Source organism: Bos javanicus, chromosome 9 (assembly GCF_032452875.1).
Source record: "Bos javanicus breed banteng chromosome 9, ARS-OSU_banteng_1.0, whole genome shotgun sequence".
NCBI classification, from domain to species: domain Eukaryota; kingdom Metazoa; phylum Chordata; class Mammalia; order Artiodactyla; family Bovidae; genus Bos; species Bos javanicus.
This window is the reverse complement of record NC_083876.1, coordinates 54,352,913-54,376,115: the sequence shown is the minus strand read 5'-3', so window position 1 is coordinate 54,376,115 and position 23,203 is coordinate 54,352,913. Positions and strand designations below refer to the sequence as shown.

The following is a 23,203-nucleotide window of genomic DNA, read 5'->3' as shown; positions in this document are numbered from 1 at the left end:
GCCTAGTTAAGTCAGTTCTGTAAACATAACCAAAGCTTCTTAAGATATTTAATTTTCATAAAAAATTTTATCTGTAGTTGGGAGAATGTAAACATTTTTATTCTTTATACATGATACTGAAATAGATATAAAAACATATTTTACCAAAATTCATATAGCAAGTAAGAAGATGAGTACATTTCTTAATTTTCATTCCTAAATTTTGTCTGCAAAACTGCTGATAAAGCAGGTTCCTTCACCATCCTCTCTTAACTTATTCTGAGACATCTAAATAAGTCTGAATAACTCTCCTGATATCTATCTTTCTAATGCAATTTCCAAAGAATCTGTGGAGTTATGCATCACAGGTATGAGATGTGTGATGTCAGCTGCTCTCAGAGAATCAGCTAGTGACCTGTGTTTAGCTCCCTGTGCTTTTCCCTTTCCCCTACTATAGATTCTTGTTTCTCATCCTATGAGTACTGGTTTTGAGACTTCTTGAAGGTGTTGGAAAGGTTTTGGCAAAGATGCAGATGTAAAGATGATTACAAAGATGTAATTCCTGGGTTTTACCTCATAAATTTGAATTTGGTCATCCTGAACCAGGGCCTGAATATCTGAATGAACACTTTCACTAAAAGGTCACAGCTGGTCCTCCTTATGCAGATGGTCCATGCTGACTAAAAAACCATCAGCTACTTCTGTTGTTTTTCATCTAATCCTCTATTATTTGAAGTTAGCACAAGCATTCTTTGGCTTAAGGTCACCAAATTTTGTCACTGAAGCTAGTTGCTGCTGTACAGGGTCAGCCTTATTTAAAAGAAATATTGGTTTCTACAAATTAGCATTCATTAAATTAGTATTACTTTTGAGAACTCATATGAATTTTTCAATTAACTTTTTAAACAGCTTAAATTCTTTTATTCAACTATCAACTTAATGAATACAGACACTATGGGTTCAATTTTTGAATTTGTATATAAATTTTTTATTCTACCACTTTGACAGTACAGGTTCAAATATTTTCAAAGAATGAAAGCATGATTTAATAAACTGTAAATGAATTTGGCAAGAAAAGTAAATGTCCATTAATTTTCTTTAACATTGTTTTAATAGCTCAAAACACAGTTTTATATAGATAAAAGTGGTATTCTGCTACAGTTTCATGGACATATTATGCTGGATTACCTGTAAGAATCCCCTTTCCTATCAAAAATGGTGATAGAAAAACGACTTTACGTCAAACACTTGACTAAAATATCTTTACTCATCAGACTTCTAAGAGTCAAACTGCAGGTGGTCCAGAATTTACTTTAGATGTCTCTATTTTTCTCCATTTTAAACTCCTTTCAAGCAAAGCAACTTAAAGGACTATCAGGAAGCAATTTGTTGGAGATTATGTCTTTAATCAACATAGAGAATTAATTCAATGACTGTAATACATCATCTGGATTCAGTTACACATCTAGTTTTCTTTCTAGATGAAATACCTAATTTTCCTGCAGTTCATTAAGTATGATATAATTTCTTCTCTTTTAAATTAAATTTGAATCTAAGTCAATTATTATTTTTCACATTAAGTACTATTCTTTACTCCAGGTCAAGACATATAACCTTATATTCTATCTAAAAATCATGTCAGTACATGATCTCAGTACAATTTTTCATACTTCAAAAAATCCTTATAAATTCTACCTTTATGATTTGCAAAAACAAAATTTAATCTATATTGCTTTAATTTAATTATCTATGTCAAAACTAAGGCAGTGTGTATTTATTTACTTCAAGATGAGGAAATCAGTATAGGTTGAGCTTACCCTTCTAATTTTTAATTTATACATCACATGATTGAAACAATTTACTATAATGTTTAAAACTTACTATAATTTTTAATTTTGCCTATTTTTTCTTTCAAAATGTTCTATGTCATTTTCCTTGTTTTATACCAAATTAGAATTATTTTTGCAATTATATATTTAAATGTTTAGTGATGCCAGGCACAATTAAATGCCCTAAATCATATTAATTTAAAATAAAATGCTTTTTCTTGATTTTAATAGAACTGTGAGCTCATTAATGTCCCTGGTGGCTTAGACGGTAAAGCGTCTGCCTGCAATGTGGGAGACCCGGTCTCTATCCCTGAGTTGGGAAGATTCTCTGGAGAAGGAAATGGCAACCCACTCCAGCACTCTTGCCTGGAAAATCTCATGTACGGAGGAGACGTAGGCTACAGTCCATGGGGTCGCAAAGAGTCTGACATGACTGAGAGACTGAGCGATGAGCTCATTGTTAAAAAATAAAAGATGTAGCAACAAATTTAAAATTTTCTGTAATCCAGAGAAAAATATCTTTTTGGTTTTCTTTTCTGACTTTATAACATATATGTAAAAAATATTCTATAGCTACCCATAGCATTTCACTCTGTTATTTTATAGCCTGTTATTCACTTAGCAAAGACTCATGGTTATCTTTCCATATTATTCTGTATCTCTATATATGATACGGATGTGTTTATATGTATATGCTGCTGCTAAGTCACTGTGGTGTCATCTGCATATCTGAGGTTATTGATATTTCTCCTGGCAATCTTGATTCCAGTTTGTACTTCATCCAGCCCATAATTTCACATGATGTACTATACATATAAATTAAATAAGCAGGGTGACAATATATAGCCTTGACGTACTCCGTTACCAATTTGGAACCAGTCTGTTGTCCCATGTCTGGTTCTAACTGTTGTTTATTGACCTACATACGGATTTCTCAGGAGGTAGATAAGGTGGTCTTGTATTCCCATTTCTTGAAGAATTTTCCACAGTTTGTTCTGATCCACACAGTCAAAGGCTTTGACATAGTCAATAAAGCAGAAGTAGATGTTTTTCTGGAACTCTCTTGGTTTTTCAATGATACAAAGGATGTTAGCAATTTGATATCTGGTTCCTCTGCCTTTTCTAAATCCAGCTTGAACATCTGGAAGTTCATGGTTCAGGTACTGCTGAAGCCTGGCTTGGAGAATTTTGAGCATTGCTTTGCTAGCATGTGAGATGAGTGCAATTGTGCAATAGTTTGAGCATTCTTTGGCATTGCCTTTCTCTGGGATTGGAATGAAAACTGACCTTTTCCAGTCCTGTGGCCACTACTGAGTTTTCCAAATTTGCTGGCATACTGAGTGTGGGACTTTCACAGCATCGTCTTTTAGGACTTGAAATAGCTCAACTGGAATTCCATCATCTCCACTAGCTTTGTTCATAGTGATGCTTCCTAAGGCCCACTTGACTTCACATTCCAGGATGTCTGGCTCTAGGGGAGTGATCACACCATCATGGTTATCTGAGTTATGAAGATCTTTTTTGTATAGTTCTTCTGTGTATTCTTGCCAGCTCTTATTACTATCTCCTGCTTCTGTTAGATCCATACCATTTCTGTCCTTTATTGAGCCCATCTTTGCATGAAATGTTCCCTTGGTATCTCTAATTTTCTTAAGAGGTCTCTAATCTTTCCCATTCTGTTGGTTTCCTCTATTTCTTTGTATTGATCACTGAAGAAGGCTTTCTTATTTCTCCTTGCTATTCTTTGTAACTCTGCATTCACTTGGGTATATCTTTTCTTTTCTCCTTTGCCTTTCGCTTCTCTTCCTTTCTCAACTATTTGCAAGGCCTCCTCAGAAAACCATTTTGCCTTTTGCATTTCTTTTTCTTGGGGATGGTCTTGATCACTGCCTCCTGTACAATGTCACGACCCTCTGCATACAGTTCTTCAGGCACTCTGTGCATTAGATCGAATACCTTAAATCTATTTGTCCTTTCTACTATATAATCCTAAGGGATTTCATTTAGGTCATACCTGAATGGTCTAGTGGTTTTCCCTTATTTCTTCAATTTAAGTTTGAATTTGACAGTAAGAAGTTCATTACCTGAGCCACAGTCAGCTCCTGGTCTTGTTTTTGCTGACTGTAGAAAGCTTCTCCATAGTTGGCTGCAAGGAATATATTCAACCTGATTTTGGTATTGAGCATCTGGTGATGTCCATGTGTAAAGTCTTTTCTTGTGTTGTTGGAAGAGGGTGTTTGCTATGACCAGTGTATCTTTTCAGTTATTTGTAAAAAATTTAGAGTCTCATGCCTAAATTATGGAAGCATTATCTAATTTTTCTTATATGTATATGATTTTTTCTTTATACTTAAATTGCATGTAAATATTTAATCTTGTTATATGTCTTTTTTTACTTCAGGTCAGAATTTAACTGTATTTTCTTTTCACCAAACTAGTTATTCAGTAGACCTGATATCATTTATCTTGCAATCTATATTTTCCCCAATGATTAGAAATGCTACATTTTTTTCACATGCCAATAAAAATATAGGAACAAATTTCTAGATTTTCTATTCAGTTCCATTGATCTAACTTGTTTTTCCCCCAAGCCACGCTATTTTAATTACTGTAGCTCTATGATTCCTTTTATTCCTCTACTTTCAATAATATTCGTTTATTTTCTTGTTAATTTTCTAACCTGCATTTTTTGTTTCATCAAGTTGGTAATGGAATCTTTCAGATTTTGATTGCAAAAGCAGTGAATATGTTGATCCAACTGCATAAATGAATGCCTTTTTATTGTTTATTTTTAATTGGAGTATAATTACTTTACAATGTTGTGTTACTTTCTGCTGTACAGAATCGTGAATCAGCTATATGTGTACATATACTCCCTGCCTCATGAACCTCCCTCCCACCCCTCATCCCAACCTTAGGTCATCATGGAGCACTGAGCTGAGCTCCCTGTGCTTCCACTAGCTGTCTTCTTTACATATCAGTGTCTTCAAACATTAACGTTTCACACATGAAAACAAGATGTAAACCTCCATATTTGTGTTTATTCATGTATTTCATTAACATATTTTTTTTTTCTTATGGGCCCCACATATTTTTAAGTCTATTCTTTTAGATTTGATCTTTTCGAAGGAAAAAAAAAAAAATGCAGGCTATTTTGCATGTTAATCATGTTTGTGGTCCTCATGTCCTTTCTTCTAGAGGTCTGTTTTTCACCTTTTTTTGCATTCTGTGCCAAAGGGAGAGTCCACCATGGACTGTATCAGGTTCTTGTATATGGACGACCCAGAGCGATGGTATGGGGAGGGAGGAGGGAGGAGGGTTCAGGATGGGGAACACATGAGAAATAAAGGAATGAAAAAAAAAAAAAAAGAAAAGAAAAGGATAGCTTCAAGTACTTGTCAGAATGTCATTTACAATTTGCAGATGAGTGACTTTTCTGCTAGAAGAATTTGGTTGAATTCTCAAGTTTTCTCTTCAGTGGGCCCCATTTGATCATTCACTTAGAACTTCAGTTTAACAGATTGGCAGGGTGTAAGATTTTATTACCTATTCACCTACTCATTTGTTTAGCTGCCTAAAGAGAGAATCGAGAACTATACTCTCAGACCACCAAAGTCTAGGGAATTTTATTTTTTAAATTACTTCATCCAGTACAGTATCAACTACCTATTACAAAAGTGTTTAATATAGATTACTCTTTCATTTTGTTGTGAACTTGTCACACTGGTAAAAATTTTAAAGAGACTGAAAAGAAACAAACAAACAAAAACCTCCCTGCTGGCTTTCTTTTTGTTGCATGCATGTATGTTTTGCCTGCACTTGTACCTTTTTATCTATAGGCCTTCATTTATGGACTCTGGTCTAAGCAATTTGGATGTACCTTTGTATTCGGACTTTACACATCCCGTTTCTATTGAAACTCCTTGCTATTAGTCAGACAGATTAGAGAAGTATGACAAACTGTCCCTTAGGGTACTTTCCTGTGTTAAGGAACTGTTTTGAGTTCCTTAACACAGGAACTTAAGTTCTTGAGTTCTTAACTGTGTTGAGTCAGTAGTCTCTGGTTATTGACCTGTGGTAGGGAGTAAGGCATGAATTATAGGACACATCTTCAGCCCAAATCCTTGAAACCTAGAGTACAGAGACTTTTATAGAATTTGAAATTAGTATTTTGATTATCATTTTCTCTCTTTTTTTTTTACTTCAAGTCCATTTAAATTTTTGACAGTGTGAGACAGACACTTTTATATTTATCTCATTTGACTAATTGATAGGGCATACTATTTTAATTAATTCCCTAATGTCAAACTATTATTCCACTGTGAAAATGAATCTAAATGTGTTGTGGTGTATTATTTTTTTAATGTACTAGTGGGTTCTGTTTCATTTTTAGCTCTCATCTTTTTTTCTATATTTCCTATATATAATTTCATCCAGTTTCCCATCTCTACTTTATGGATAAATCCCAGATCTTAGGCTTCCCAGGTGGCTCAGTGGTAAAGACTCTGCCTGCCAATGAAGGAGATTCAAGAGATTCCAGTTCAATCCCTCCAATGTCCTTTTGAATAAAGTACAAATTCTTTAACACGACTTAAAGAGCCCTTATGGATTTGGCTCCTGATTCCTTTTCCGGTGTGAAAACTCACTATTTCATATCCCTAAGAAGCATCCAGATATAATGAAGATCCCCTGGAGAAGGAAATGGCAACCCATTCCAGTATTCTTGCCTAGGAAATCACATGGACAGAGGATCCTGGTGAGCTATAGTCCACGGGGTCACAAAGAACCCAACATGACTGAGCACGCGTGACACACATGTGCACACACGCACCCACCCATCCACCCACATATACCCAGATCTACTTACTTTTGCTTTTCGCATAGGCTCTGGTTCCACCATTCAGATGAGTGTTTACTCCTGCTTTGGATATTATGATGATGCTTTTAAGTCAAAGAAACATGTTCAAAACTCCATATTTTTCCATATCCATTGCCTTTCCATATCTATCTCTCTGTATGCTCATTCATCTGTTCATTTATACCTTTATTCATTATTGTATTTATTGAATACTTCCTTTGTATCAAGTCTTGTTGCTGGATATATATTAGTGAAGATAGCTGACAAGTTCAGTCCTCTGAGGAGATTTTCACAGAATCAAGAGACATGCACGCAGCATACAAGTTAGCAGTATGGGATGGCATGAGAAGTACCAAGTCATGATGATATTGGGATAGAATGAAAGAACAAAGGGAGCACCTAATCCTGACTTGGGTGTCAGCAAAAGCTTCTTAAAGGAAGTAACATCTAAGTTAAGTGCTAAAGCTCGAGTAATATTTTATCCATGTAAAAGAGAGAAGGTAAGGAAGACAGTGAGTATAACAGTAAAAAAAAAAAAAAAAATCATGGCACACAAGCATGTCTAGAAAATAGAAAGAAAGAAAGTGAAATCACTCAGTCGTATCTGACTCTTTGTGACCCCATGGACTGTAGCCTACCAGGCTCCTCTGTCCATGGAATTTTCCATGCAAGAGTACTGGAGTGGATTGCCATTTCCTTCTCCAGGGGATCTTCATTATATCTGGATGCTTCTTAGGGGTATGAAATAGTGAGTTTTCACACCAGAAAAGGAATCAGGAGCCAAACCCATAAGTGCTCTTTAAGTCATGTTAAAGAATTTGTACTTTATTCAAAAGGACAGAGGAAACATTGGAGGATTAAAAAGAAGGATAATTTGATCAAATTTGAAGTTACAAATATCATTTTGACTGCACTGTGAAGGTTACATTCACACTGAAAGGCCAAAGACAGGGGAAATAACAATTAGAATGAAATGAGAGATGATGAAATCTTTGATTGAAGCAATGACATTAGAAATGGAGAAAAGCTAAGGATATTAAAATATATTTTGAAGGTCATGGTGATTTCATTAATTGGGGCTTTAAAGGGAGAAAATTCAATGATTTATATCTTGAGTAATAGGATGTATAAGGATATCTGTGTGTGTGTGTTTTCTTCTGACCAACTGGATGTCCTACAATTCAGTTAAATTCTAATACTGACTACCCTGGAGGTAGCAGCAGACTCCACAGACCTAAAGGCTCAGTCCTCAAGTTTTCCATCACTTCAGATGCCAGTTGCAAGTACTGAGTTACCATGTTATCTTCACTTCTGTCTCACTAAGCTAGAGAGTCGGCGTTTCCACAGTATGCACATCCTCCATTTTCTAGTCTCAATAATTTCCTAGAATAACTCATGAGGATCAGGAACACACTGTACTCACTATTACTGCTTTATTATAGAGGATAAAACTCAGGATTAGCCAATGAAAGAAATGCATAAGGCAAGGCATATGGGAAGGGACACATAGCTTCCGTGCCCTCTCCAGGTGTACCACCCTCTTAACACCTTGGCATGTTCACCAGCCCAGTAACTCTCTGAACTCTGTGGTTGAGGGGGTTTTATGGAGGTTTCATCAGTTACCTCATTAGAATAAAAGTTGTTTCTATAACCCTTATCAGTCAGGAAATTTCAAGGATTTTAGGAGCTGGGTGTCAGGAATGGGGAACAAAGACCAAATATTTATTTTTGTTATACTACAGCCTTCTACTGAGAAGTGGAACAGAAAAACAGCAGGTTTAGAAAGGAAAAATTTGAGTTCAATCTTAAACATGTTGCACTTGAGTTTCTTTAAGTATAAGCATAAATAATCAGTAGAAAGTGAATGGGTCTGGAGTTTAAGAGAAAAATTTAAACTGGAAACTTTGCCTTAGTGAGCCTTAGGGCATGAAAGGTTATTCAAAGCATGAAACTAAATGAAGATTGCCAACAGTGAGTACACCACATGAAAAGAGAGAGGCTCCAGATTCTTCAACCAAGAAATGGAAGCCTGCAAAGAAGATGGGGAAGGTAAGTCATCAAAAAAATAACAGGAAGAATCAGGACTAAGCTAATATATTTTGAGTGTGTATGTTCACTGAGCATTGAGTGCAGTAAGCACTTTGCATGGATTGGTTTATGTAAAACCACAGAGTGTAGAGTCAAGGAAGTCAAAGGAAGAAATTGTTCAATATAGATGAAACCAACTATAGAGCTGATTACAACCAAGACCTTAATTATGGTAGAGACTGATGTGTGTTTATTGTATTTAGTGCAAGGAAGCCTCTGGAAAACTTGAGAAAAGCAATTTCTGAAAAGTATTACAAGCAATAACCATTCGAAGGAAATGTTTCTTATGACTACTGCTAGTTCAGTTCAGTTCACTTAGTGGTGTCCAACTATTTGAGACCCCATGAGCTGCAGTATGCCAGGCTTCCCTGTCCATCACCAACTCCCGGAGCTTGCTTAAACTCATGTCCATCTAGTTGGTAGTCGGTGATGCCATCCGACCATCTCATCCTCTGTTGTCCCCTTCTCCTCCTGCCTTCAGTCTTTCCCAGCATCAGGGTCTTTTCTAATGAATACTGCTAAAACTGAAAAGTGAAAGTGAAGTCGCTTAGTCGTGTCTGACTCTTTGCGACCCCATGGACTGTAGCCTATCAGGCTTCTCCGTTCATGGGATTTTCCAGGCAAGAGTACTGGAGTGGGTTGCCATTTCCTTCTCCAGGGGATCTAACCCAGGGATCAAACCCAGACCTCCCACATTGTAGGCAGACACTTTACCCTCTGAGCCACCAGGGAAGTCTACTATTCTATGTATCCAGAATTGAAAACTTATCTTCATTTTGGATCTGTTTCTTTCATTTGTTTTCTGATATTAATTCTAATTGCACAATGATTGTTGCTTCTCTCAGGCTTGTCCTTGTCGTTGATACTAAGAGGGCCACTGTTGTTCAATCCTGGTCTCAAAGTCCTGCACCTCAAATTCGGCTCCTGTTTTGGTAAAATCATACCATAGTTATTATTTAAAGCCTAGTTCAAATTCTGCGTATTTGACCAATAATTTCATACTCAAGCAATCAACTTTTCTCTAAACTCTTATAAGGCTTCATAGGTACCCTTTTTGTGATTTTCACAGCTTTCAGCCTTGAGTATGACCACCCACATACGTGTCTTCTCTCCATTTCTATGTGTTAACTTCATTAGAACAGAAGTCATACTTATTTTTAAATTGTACATAGTTCCTTAAACAGAACATTTAAGTACTTATTTTGTTTCTGTATAATTTTGAACTTTTGGACCTTGGGCAACTCCTAAGTCTTCTGAATATTATTTCTTCCAAAAAGGGATGATAATATTATCTGTTTTGCCTATTAATATTGTAGAATGCTTGTGAGAATTTACAAAATGAACGCTTTTAAAAATGCTTTAAAATGGTAGCATATACCCCATTAAGATATAAACAGTTTATTATTTACACTGTTACTATCACTGTGGCATAATAGTGTTATTAGAATTATTATTATAGTGATACCAATATGATTATTCTATGCTAAAAATGGCTGGTCTATTTAGTTATGTAACAATTCAGCCAATTAGTAGTTTAAAGATTAATTTCCTCAATTCATAGCATAAAGCACCTGTGGGAAAGTATCTGCCAATTGATTTTCATGAATAATTCAAGAAACATATATTTTATTCAGAGACCATTTCTTTCCCTGGATGTTTATATTAGGAGATAACTCTGGTGATTTTGATTAAGTATCTTGAGCATCATTCATCACTTTGCTATTCTTTTACTTTTTAAGTGCAAAATTAATGTGTGCTTATTGTAAAAATGCAAACCATTCTTAAGAGTACACATAAAAACTAAAACTCCAATTCCCAGAAATAACTACTGTTAAAAAGTGCTGCTGTTAATAAGTTGCTTCAGTCGTGTCTGACGCTGTGCGACCCCATAGACGGCAGCCCACCAGGCTCCCCCATCCCTGGGATTCTCCAGACAAGAGCACTGGAGTGCGTTGCCATTTCCTTTTCCAATGCATGAAAGTGAAAAGTGAAAGTGAAGTCGCTCAGTCATGTCCCACTCTTATTGACCCCATGGACTACAGCCCACCAGGCTCCTCCGTCCATGGGATTTTCCAGGCAAGAGTTCTGGAGTGGGGTGCCATTGCCTTCTCCGTAAAAAGTGCTTGGTATGTGTATTTCCAGAAAATTGTTCTATATGCACACATATTTATTTTTTATTATCATCAATATTGTTCTCTATTTTTCTCTTTCCTCATCCCTGTGGTTCTGTGTATATATTTGTGTGACATGACTTAGTGACTAAACAACAATGTACATACACACAAAGGTATACATATGTATGTGTTAGTCACTCAGTCGTGCCCAACTCTTTGCGATCTCATGGACGGTAGCCTGCCAGGTTCCTCTGTCCATGAGATTTTCCAGGCAAGGATACTGGAGTTTGCCATGTCCTTCTCCAGGGGATCTTCCTGACCCAGGGATCTAACCCAGGTCTTCTGCACCGCAGGGAGATTCTTTACCAACTGAGCTACACACACACACACACACACATATATGTATATTAAGTGTAATATAAATATTGTGGTTGGAGAAGACTCTTGAGAGTCCCTTGGACTGCAAGGAGATCTAACCAGTCCATCCTAAAGATCAGTCCTGGGTGTTCATTGGAAGGACTGATGTTGAAGCTGAAACCCCAATACTTCGGCCACCTGATGAGAAGAGCTGACTCATTGGAATAGACCCTGATGCTGGGAAAGATTGAGGGCAGGAGGAGAAGGGGACGACAGAGGATGAGATGGTTGGATGGCATCACTGACTCGATGGACATGAGTTTAAGTGAATTCTGGGAGTTGGTGATGGACAGGCAGGCCTGGCGTGCTGCAATTCATGGGGTCACAAAGAGTCAGACACGACTGAGTGACTGAACTGAACTGAACTGAGTGGTTTTGTATATTCTAGAAAGCAGCTCTTTCCTTCGGGTAATGAGGTTGCAAAGAGTTGGACACGACTGAGCGACTGAACCTAACTGAACTGATTCATTCTTTGATTCTCACATGTATTCTAATGTGATACGTTAGAGGGCCACCTATGATTTTGTGAGAACACACTTGATGTAGTAGACTTTCCTGGCCTTCCCTGGTGGCTCAATAGTAAAGAATCTGCCTGCAATGCAAGAGACTTGCAGGAGATGTGGATTTGATTCCTGGGTTGGGAAGATCCCCCTGGAGAAGGAAATGGCAACCCACTCCAGTATTTCTGTTGGGATTATCCCATGGACAGAGGAATCAGGCAGGCTACAGTCCATGGGTTATAAAGAGTTGGAGACAACTGAGCAACAAACCAACCAACCAATCAATTCATCTTCCAAAAAGCACTTACTATATGTTGGATGTAGGAGACACTGCTGTGAGTCAGACATCTCTGCACCTGCAGAGATGGAGCTTAATACAGTGGGAGGTAGACAAGATGTATTATACAAGGCACCGACCTACTTTTTAATTGAGCTCTCTAACAGAAAAATGTTTTATCAGAGAGTAAATGCATGTTGTTTCCTTTTCTCTTTTAACAACAGAAATTGCCAGGTACTTCTTAGAATAAGCAGGCACAGAAAAATCACCTCGCAGCAGATACTGTTGAGAAGAATTATTTGCGGACTCTCATGTATAAATAGAGAATGAGTGGGCTCATCTATCTTATGAAATGGCAAGCCTTCCCAGCCCCGCCAACCCCACCTTTCAGTGACTTTATAAACCGCTCCTGTTTTATGTAAGGAGAGGGTGGTGTTATGGAAGAAGACAAGTTGGGTCAATTTGGTTAAGGAACCTAAGGCATTCTAAAAAGGAAGAAACCCAAACATGAATGCCTTAGGAAATGACTCTATAAAACCTAGATTTCATGGTGTAACATTGGGAGTTTGGCTGATTAGGATATAAAGCTAACACACTATCACAATATGTGAAACTTCTTCCCCTCAAAACACCAAGAGGTTCTGGATCAACCTATAGAGTAGTTTCACTCAGGAAGTGCTCCATCTCCAGGCTGGCCCAGCTTTCAACTAAAGGCATGTATCTGTCTCAACTCCCACCATTCCTGTGAAAGGAACAGGGTCTCCCTCAGAAGAGCTGGTCCATACCCAGCATTGGTGCATTCACATCTAGCATCGCCTGATACCCAGAGGTGAACAATCTGCCACCTCTAAATGGGAAGTTACCACACTGGAACTCTCTTCTATCTCCATCAGTCAGGGCTACCAGGACCCAGGATAGTGCTTGAATCAGAGAATGAAAAGTGCTTTTGTCAAGGGATTTAACGTGTTTAGTTAGTGTCTTAATTTGCTCAGGGATGCTATAACCAAATACTGTAGACAAGATGGCATATAAATATAATTTATTTCTCATAGTTCTGGAGGTAGCTGGATATCCAAGATTAGGGTGCCAGTGTGGTCAGGTGATGATTCTCTTCTGGGTTTTAAAATTCTCATTTTATCCTCCCATGGCAGAAAGGGGCAAGGGATCTCTCTGAAGCCTCTTTAATAAGGGCACTAATCCCATTCATGAGGGCTCTGCTCTCATGACCTTATAACTTCTCAAAGGCCCCACCTTCTAATACCATGACGTGGGGAAGCTAAGGAGATACACACATATAACCTAGGCTTAGCTAAGCAGATTATTCCTGCCCAAAATTTAAATCTTGAAGAAATGAGAGAAATAATACAGGCAGAATTGAGAAATTATTCACTGTGGTATCAACGACTTTGAGGGTTCAGTACATCCTGAAATTATCAGTGCCTTAATCTGTACTGTGGTATGAGGCTGTGCTCCCAACGCCCAGCCCCTCTGGGTTCCTGTCCATTGCCATTGCCTAAGTACTGATACTAGCCTTTACCTTCATGCAGTACTGTATAGCTTTTCATATAAAGTCTATCTGTGTTTAGCTGAAAGATTCAGCTTCTATTCTCTGCAAAAAGTAACTGTGACTAATGGCAGTGGCATGCATGCATGCTCAGTTGTATCTGACTCTTTGCAACCCCATGGACTGTAGACCACCAGGCCCCTCTGTCCATGGAATTTCCCAGGTAGTAATACTGGAGTGGGTTGCCATTTCCTACTCCAGAGGATCTTCCTGTCCTAGGGGTTGAACTTGGGTCTCTTGCATCTCCTGCACTGACTGAAGGATTCTTTAACACTGAGCCACCAGAGAAGTCCAGTGGGAATGGAGAGGATGTGAAAATGAACCAAAAAGACACCTCAAGTAAATGGCAATAAAATGGCATGATTTAATCTAGGAGATTCTAATAAAACTTCCAAGACTGGAGGGGAAAAACAGACTTGAAATATAACTGGTCTTCTCTATCCACAGGTTCCACATTTAAAAAAATTAAAATTACTGACAGTTCCAGAAAACAAAACTTGAATATGCCACACTCTGGCAACTATTTACAGAGCACTTAAATTGTATTCACAACTATTTACATAGCTTTTACATTGAGTTAGGTATTATAAACAAACTAGGTGTGATTTAAAGTATAAGGGAGGCTGTTCCTGGGTTATATGCAAATACACCATTTTATATAAGGTTCTTGAGCATATACTAAGATTTTGGTATGGGGGGGTGGTTCTGGAACTAATCAATCCTCTGCAGATACTGAAGAACAACAACTGTCTTCAGGAGACAGATAATAAGGACAGTTTGGGGACTAGACAAATAGTACATATCGGGAAGTAGGGTTAAACAATAATGACGTGTGTGTGTGTGTGTGTGTGTGTGTGTGTGTGTGTATGCACGTGTGCGCTCCATCATGTCTGACTCTTTCTTGGCCATGGACTATAGCCTGCCAGGCTCCTCTGTCCATGGGATTTCCCAGGCAAGAATACTGGACTAGGTTGCCATTTCCTACTCCAGGGAATCTTCCCAATCCCATGTCTTGAACCCATGTCTCTTGCTTGGTAGGTGGATTCTTTACAACTAGCACCACCTGGGGAGCCCAATAATGACTAAGTGATCTCCTAACTGTTCACTCTTATCACTCCCAAAAATTGTTTGTTGAATTCTTGTTATATGGCAACAATTCTGTTGGCTCTGGACACTTAAAGATAAAATGGCAAAATCTATGTAGTCAAGGAGACACTAGTCTTTTCCAGAGGAGTAGTGAATTTCAAGGCACAAATTTCTTTCATTAAAAAAATTTTTTTTTCTATTCGATTTTCTTTTTTCCAGTTTTATTTATTTTTTTACTTTACAATATTTTATTGGTTTTACCATACATTGACATGAATCGCCATGGGTGTACATGTGTTCCTCATCCTGAACCCCCCTCCCACCTCCCTCCCCATCCCATCCCTCTGGGTCATCCCAGTGCACCAGCCCCAAGCACCCTGTCTCATGCATTAAACCTGGACTGGCGATTTGTTTCACATATGATCATTTACATGTTTCAATACCATTCTCCCATATCATCCCACCCTTGCCCTCTCCCTCAGAGTCCAAAACACTGTTCTATACATCTGTGTCTCTTTTGCTGTCTCGCATACAGGGTTATCGTTACCATCTTTCTAAATTCCATATATATGTGTTAGTATACTGTATTAGTGTTTTCTTTCTGGCTTACTTCACTCTGTATAATAGGCTCCAGTTTCATCTACCTCATTAGAACTGATTCAAATGTATTCTTTTTAATGGTTGAGTAATATTCCATTGTGTATATGTACCACAGCTTTCTTATCCATTCATGTGCTGATGGACATCTAGGTTGCTTCCCTGTCCTGGCTATTATAAACAGTGCGGCAATGAACATTGGGGTACACGTGTCTCTTTCAATTCTGGTTTCCTCAGTGTGTATGCCCAGCAGTGGGATTGCTGGGTCATATGGAAGTTCTATTTCTAGTTTTTTAAGGAATCTCCACACTGTTCTCCATAGTGGCTGTACTAGTTTGCATTCCCACCAACAGTGTAGGAGGGTTCCCTTTTCTCCACACCCTGTCCAGCATTTATTGCTTGTAGACTTTTGGATCGCAGCCGTTCTGACTGGAGTGACTGTTTGGCTGTGCTAGGTCTTCATTGCTGTGTGCAGTCTTTCTCTGGTTTCGGCAAGTGGGGACTAATCTCTAGTTGCAGTGCGTAGGCTTCTCCCTGTGGTGGCTTCTCTTGTTGTAGAGCATGGGCTCTAGGGCACATGGGCTTCAGTAGTTGTGGCACATGGGATTAGTGGCCCCACAGCATGTGGGATCTTCCCAGACCAGGGATTGAACCTGCATCCTCTACATTGGCAGGCAGATTCTTAACCACTGAACCACCAGGGAAGTCTTCCTTTCAATTTTTAATTTGACCATTTTGATCTCTCTCTCTCTCTCGGGCAAATTATTGTAATCCATTTATTACTTTTAAAAATTGACAGAAATAGAAATAAAGTAAAATTTCCTATATCAAATAATACTAGAAGAATGAAAGTAAAAGAGTGTGGATCTTAAGGGCTACATTCTCTATTTTATGAATACATACCTATTTGCTAGTTATGGTTAATCATAAATTTAATAGTTTATGTAAAATAATACAGTACAAAAAATAAGGAAGTGAGATTCCACATATGACAGTAGAAAGGCTGGTGCCATCAACTCTGCCCTGCTAGTTACCTCTTGACCCAGCTGCCCCGAGGCACGTATCAACTTCTTCCTGAGATACCCAGGCTTGGATTAAAATTCTATTGCTACAATTCTAATAGCCCTCTTGAAACTGTAATTGAATAGAATAGGGAGTTTAAAGCATGAAGTGGTATAAACTCACTAGCCAATCAGAAAAGGAAGAAGACAAAATGTATCTCTCATGACCAAAATGATACTGATGTCTCACCATTTTCCAATTCCCCCACTACTTCAAGAGAAAATAAAGGCATGCACTATATTATAAAACAAAATTACATGATGCAGAGCTGGGAAATAACACTAGTACATGGAAGATTCACAGGGGTTTACTTACAAAGAGTACTGATAAGGAGACTGTGCAAACCTCGTCCTCCCTCATAGATGGATGTTACTAATGGATGGTTTCCCAATCTATCCACAAGCCACAGTGGCATATACTGTGGTCTTCTGCCAGCATAACTGTTGGAGCCCCAGTTTCCTGAGACTTTTTATATAGTGGTGTCTTTTGGTGAAGTGAAATTAGTTAGTTACAGAAGAGCTTCTCATCTAGGGTGCCATCAATGTGTGTGCCAAAATATCAGTCTCCTTAACTCTAGGATTTACCCTGTAGAGTCTGGGATATTCAGAGCCACAGATCCATCATGTTCACTGCAAGAAGGCCGTTTGCCTCAAAGCTTTATGAAAATATTCTTTTTATCTGTTTGGCAAAATGTGAACAAGGATGGGAAACACCAGGCAGAACCAATACTCACTAGTCTCTCTAGGAACTCTGGGAGTCTGGTGGCACAATCCAGTCGTTATATACATAGACCTCAGTAGGCCTCTGCCAATTCCATTCCAATTAAATTCAAGCAGAATTTTTGGGTCTTGGGTGATTCATCTTAATCTTTATATGAAAAAGCAAAGAGCCAAGAATAGCCAAGGTAATTTTAGAGAAGAATCATATGGAAGTGGGACTTGGAAAATGTTTGTATAGGGTGCATGGGAGTTCATTATTTTATCTGTATTTTTCTGTGTTTGTCTAAAATATTTCACAATTAACTTAAATTTAGAAGAAAATAAAAGACTGTAGCTATAGACTCTGATTGTTAAGACTCTTGTAAACAAGAAAGTAGAGAGCACAAAATATAACCTAAAAAGTTGTTCAATTCAGCTAGCAGTACCATAAAATATATAGCATTTAGTCATCAAAAGACACCATAAAAAATTAAAAGACAACCTGCAAACTAAGAAACACTATTTGTAACACATACATCTGACAAAAAAGGAGTAATTAAAATTTAAAAACATAGAAAGATTATCTGCAAATTAATTTTAAAAAACAAGTCAACCAAAAAATGAGCCAAAATAGAGAACAGGCATTTCACAGAAACCCAAATAGCCACTAAACATATAAAGATGCACAACCATATTAGCAAGACAGAAAATACAAATTAAAAGATCAATCAGATGCTACCACCATCTGAATATAACAATCAGTGTAGGTTGATTACAATAGTAATCAACAATAGTGTGGGTGTTACAAATAATGATGTGACAGTCCAGTTCATGTGAAATGGATTTATGTGTAGATGAACCTCAAAAACAGAATGTGCAGTGAAAAAAAGAGGGAAAAATAAGTGTAAACTTATTAGATCAAAATACAATACCAGGATAGCTATATTTTTAGGGAATTACATACATAAATATTTTCAAAAAGAGCAAGTAAATGAGTAATATAAAATTCAGAGTAATAATTATTTCTGGCTGGGATGGAAAAAGTTTTAAAGAGGCCTCTTAGAAGTCTTCAAAAATGCTGGCACTTTTCTGGATCTTCCGGTCTGTAGTGAGTACCTGGGTATTCTTTTTTATTATTATCCTTTAAAATGTGCACATATGGGATACATTCACATATATATATATATATTTCACAATTAACATTTGTTTAGAAAATCCAGTGAGATTTAAAGAAGAACTCTTACAAAATGTTTGTATCAGCAACTTCTAGACTGTCAGTGAGGATTTCCTTGCTACTAGGTAACCAAACAAAAGAGAGAATTCTCTTGGTTTCTGACGTAAGGTGAAAACCTTCAGTTGTAACCGCTATTTCAAAAGTTCTTTTTCTTCACAGCTGCCTCATTGTTCTCAATTATTTCTAAAAGTATTCCAATACGTGATTTTACGCAATCTGTTTGCAAATAATAAGTGTCATTTCTGTCTTTTAGCTTCCAAGTAAAGTTTCATATATAGAGAGAGAGATCTATATCTATTTTTTGGAGGGCAAGATGTTCTCTAATTTACAATGTTTGAAAACTGCCAATGTAATCCAGTTAAAAGGAACTTTTGGATACCTCTGCTTCCCTTGAGGCTCAGCTGGTAAAGAATCCGCCTGCAACCCAGGGTTCAATCCCTGGGTTGGGAAGATCCCCTGGAGAAAGGAAAAGCTACCCACTCCAGTATTCTGGCCTGGAGAATTCACAAAGAGACGGACACCACTGAACGGCTTTCACTTTCACTTTCAAAGCTTTCCAGCAGAACCTTAGAACACCAGTTTCTAAGGAATGGGTTTCTCTAGTTGGGGAAAGGGGGCGGGGGGAGTCCAGCTTTAACTCAACTCTGAAAAATCTCTCCCTGCATGCATCTACACCCCTTTCCATCCCTTACACTCCAGAGGGACCTGTGCCGGAAAACCAGAGCCCCGCCCACTCAGCGAGCCCCACCCCACTCTGGCCCCGCCCCTAGGGTCTTCCAGTACACTGTGCGCGCGCCCTTCGGGAGGCGGGGCTGCTCAGGCTCACTGCCGGGCAGCAGCGGGCTACCTCTGCTCTCAGCTTCAACGTCTCCGCTGGCTGATCCGGATTCCCGGACCCTGGTGAGTAGCTGGAGATTTCTGGGCCCAGCTGGCTCAGTCGTGGCCGGCACTGGGGCCACCCTCAGCGCCTGCGCTCTTACCCGCCAGCCAATCTGCTCGCCTGCAGATGGCCTTTGACCCTGCGCCCCAACACCCTGCGCCGGCCGCGGCGGGCTGCGTCTCGCTGCGAGCCTCAGGAACTCGGGAACCCCACTCCGTTGCTCTTATACCTAATTTTGTTAGGGTTAGTTTTGTTGTCTTCTATTCTACTTTATCCCGGGCCTGTCGGCCTCGTCTCCGCCACTGTTTTGCAGCGGAACCTCTTGTCGCCTCGGTATTTTTCCCTCCCCAGGAAGTTGGGAATTTTAGGAGTAAATGAAAAGCCTTTCAGCGCCTTATCCTTTTGTCCCCAAACTCGGCCTTGTGCCTCAGGGGCAAGTGGGAAGGTCGAGGCCTACCTGGCTTGGGCTGCAGGAAAGTGGCAGGCTCCGGTCTCCGGACGCCGAGGCGTAGGGAGAGGAGAGCGAGGGTGGAGAGGCCAACGCATAGATGCCATTTCCATTCACCTGTTCCACGTTTGGGACTGTCATATTAGCCTGTTACCGTTTGCTAAATCGAAGGATGCAACTCTGCTGGAATAGTATCTTTTCCTGTTTTCCAGAGGAACCAATGAAAATTTAGGCAGTTAGGATTGTTGGTTTCTGTTTCAACAGTTAGAGACCCTGCAGATATGAGTTAAGGAAAAATGTGGCAGTACTTTAAAAAAATAAAACAAGGGAAGATAATGTTAATTATATGACTTCAGAAAAAGGCACGTAAGCCTGGAATGAGTTGGTTATGTTAAAGTATTAAGACAGGAGCTTCCTGGGTGTCTCAGTGGTAAAGAATCCACCTGCAGTGCAAGAGATCCTGGTTTGATCCCTGGGTTGGGAAGATCCCGTGGAGAAGGGAATGGCAACTCACTCTAGGATTCTTGCTTGGGAAATCCCATGGACAGAGGAGTGGGCTACATACAATTCATGGAGTCGCAAAGAGTCAGACATGTTTAGCAACTAAACAACAACAACCAAATTTAGACAATAGTTGAAAGAAAAATACAAAATAAAATCTAGATATTGGTAATATTAAGTCACACGATTGCACATCATTTTCATGACAGTATGTTGCTCCATTCATATTGAACTATATGTAAACCTTAAAAAAATAGTGTTGTGTAGGGAATCTTGCAGATTTCTAGGTTCTATGCATAAAACATTACCAGAGCTGTTGCTGTCAGTCACACGATGAGTATTGAGTATGTAAGAAAATAAACTTTCTTCAGATTTATTTTGGACTACAGTTTATGAGTAGGAAATAACAGATAATCGACTGTAAGCAAAAACATAATCACATGTCAGCAGGTTTCATCTGTCACAAAATTTATGGTGGTGTATTCTCTAAGCTTGCTTTGTCTAAAATGTAGGAAGGTGTGATAACAGGAGGAGCTTGAGTTCTAGAACTGTATTTCTCTGCTCTTTGCTCACTGCTTAACCACAGGTTACTTGGCCATTTGTTAGCCCTGTTGCTGCTGCTGCTAAGTCGCTTCAGTCGTGTCCGACTCTATTCGACCCCATAGACGGCAGCCCACCAGGCTCTGCCATCCCTGGGATTCTCCAGGCAAGAACACTGGAGTGGGTTGCCATATCCTTCTCCAATGCATGAAAGTGAAAAGTGAAAGTGAAGTTGCTCAGTCGTGTCCGACTCCTAGTGACCCTATGGACTGCAGCCTACCAGGCTCCTCCGTCCATGGGATTTTTCAGGCAAGAGTCCTGGAGTGGGGTGCCATCGCCTTCTCCGATTTGTTAGCCCAGGTACTGGGAAAAAGTTGGCAACTGCTCTATTGGCAATTTAGTTCAGTTCAGTTGCTCATTCGTGTCTGACTCTTTGCGACCCCATGGACTGCAGCACGCCAGGCTTCACTGTACATCACCATCCCCTGAGCTTGCTCAAGCTCATGTCCATCGAGTCGGTGATACCATTCAACAATCTCATCCTCTGTCGTCCCCTTCTCCTCCTGTCTTCAATCTGTCCCAGCATCAGGGTTTTTTCCAATGAATCCGTTCTTTGCATCAGGTCGCCAAAGTATTGGAGCTTCAGCATCAGTCCTTCCAATTAATATTCAGGGCTGATTTCCTTTAGAATTGACTGCTTTGATCTCCTTGCAGTCTAAGGAACTCTCAAGAGTCTTCTCCAACACCACAGTCAAAAACTAGAATTAGTTATATTTCTCTTCAATGGTTTCTTAGAAAATAATGTTAGGAAAACAGCTAGAAAAAGAAAGCAATCAGAAGTCTGTATAACATAATAATAAAAATTAAAAAATGAGGTTTTTGGGGGCTTTCTGCATAGCAGGATGGGAGGTAATCCTTTTTGAAATCATAGTATCATACTGATTCTGGATCTCTTATATCTCGCTAGACCTACAAGTTAAAGTCATCATTTCAAAGATTGAAAGACCTCCAAATCACAAAAAGCAAAAGTAGAAGCCGTAGAGTTTCAAAAGAACAAATGTATTACTTCTGTGTGTTATTTTATCATGTGCCCTTTGAAGACACTAGATTTTTCTCTTATCCAATACCCTGAGTATTGAGTAGGTTACTCCTTTGGAAATCTATACATCTGTAATTAACTTGGAACTTTTTTCCTCTGAGGTGACTTCTGGAACTTTTTTGTGTTGAAACCAATTAAGTAGTCCCACCACAGTTTTTCTACTAAAGATCATTAGACCGTGTTAGGCATCTCAAGTTTCATTGTTTTGCTAATTTGGACACAATAATTTTTAATAAAATGGATTTTAAAAATTATTGGATCTATCTATTTAGCTATGATTCTTCCTATATAATATGTTCAGTATGGACTGGGCATGTCAACTATATGTATAGTCTGCAGAACCTGTTTGTACACATACTGCCTCAATAGATACCAATGTCAAAAACAAAAGGGCCAGAAATTAAATTTTTAAAGTTGAACATTTAATGGTCATTGACTAAATATAAGATATATTGGGTTCTACTATAGTGTAAAGATAAGGACTCCATTTTTGGATCTTATGGAACAATCTAGTAGGATGTATAATGCATTAAATAGCATGGTGCAATAGATAAATGCCAATTTAAAAAGTAGATAATAGTGTCATAATAGACTATATGAGAAAGTGAGTATTTTTCAGTTTGGAATCATTGGGAGAAGTATCAAGAAGAGGCAACAGTTTAGCTTTGTCTTGATGGATTAGTGTAGCAGTCCAGAAATTAGCCATATGGAGAGTAGGTATTTAGAGAGAGTAAACTGTGTGTTAATTGATTGCTTGCCAGACACCTATCTTTAATAACAAAGCCAGAAATGATTCCAAGGATTTTTTAATATTAACTTATTTCATCCTCATAAAAATCCTTTGAGTGAGGTAATAACTCATTGTAAAGATGAGAAAGGAAGGGAAATTTTCAAGTCACTTATATAGGTGAAATGGCTAAAAAAAGCCCAGCTAGAATTTGAACCGCAGAGTCCAAATTTTAAGCACAGGAGGCCTGTCTTTATTTAGGTAGATTAGACTTATTGGAAATAATATGAAAGGAAAAGAGAAATAGATTTATAGGTAAAGGAGGGAGCCTATTAAAATACCTATTCCATATAAATATTTCTTCCTTATGAAATATTATGTTCTAACTTTAGAAGACAACATAAGAAAATATCAGTAAGTAAATGATTACCCACAGGTAGTCATTATGCTTGTTTAAGTGTACTTCTTTCCTCTCTGTCTCCTTAATATAGTTGAGCTCCTATTAAATCCATATTTTTTTTTCCTACTTAATGACTTGTCAGTAATTCTCAGTTTCTTTAAGTAAAGGGAAGGATTTGTTTTTGTCTTGTCAACTTTGAAATTTTAGGACAACAAATCATAGAGGCAGGTCAGACTGTCACATTCCATACAAAGGAATGTTAAATCCCTGGAGTCCTGCAGTTTGCTGGTGATAGCTGTTTTCCT

The 23,203-nt window shown here is 38.5% G+C and overlaps 1 protein-coding gene across 2 annotated transcripts in view; it reads left to right on the top strand.

The window, feature by feature from the left end:
* Nucleotides 1-19,059: 19,059 nt before the first annotated feature.
* Nucleotides 19,060-23,203, top strand: part of MANEA (mannosidase endo-alpha) — an 81,307-nt gene continuing 77,163 nt past the window's right edge. Inside the window, exon 1 of one of the 2 annotated variants that reach the window (XM_061427793.1) lies at nucleotides 19,060-19,203. The gene's annotated coding sequence lies outside the window, so the exon portion shown is untranslated. Of the gene's footprint in view, nucleotides 19,204-19,271; nucleotides 19,427-23,203 lie in introns of those variants that run through there. The other variant, XM_061427792.1, reaches the window with a different exon arrangement.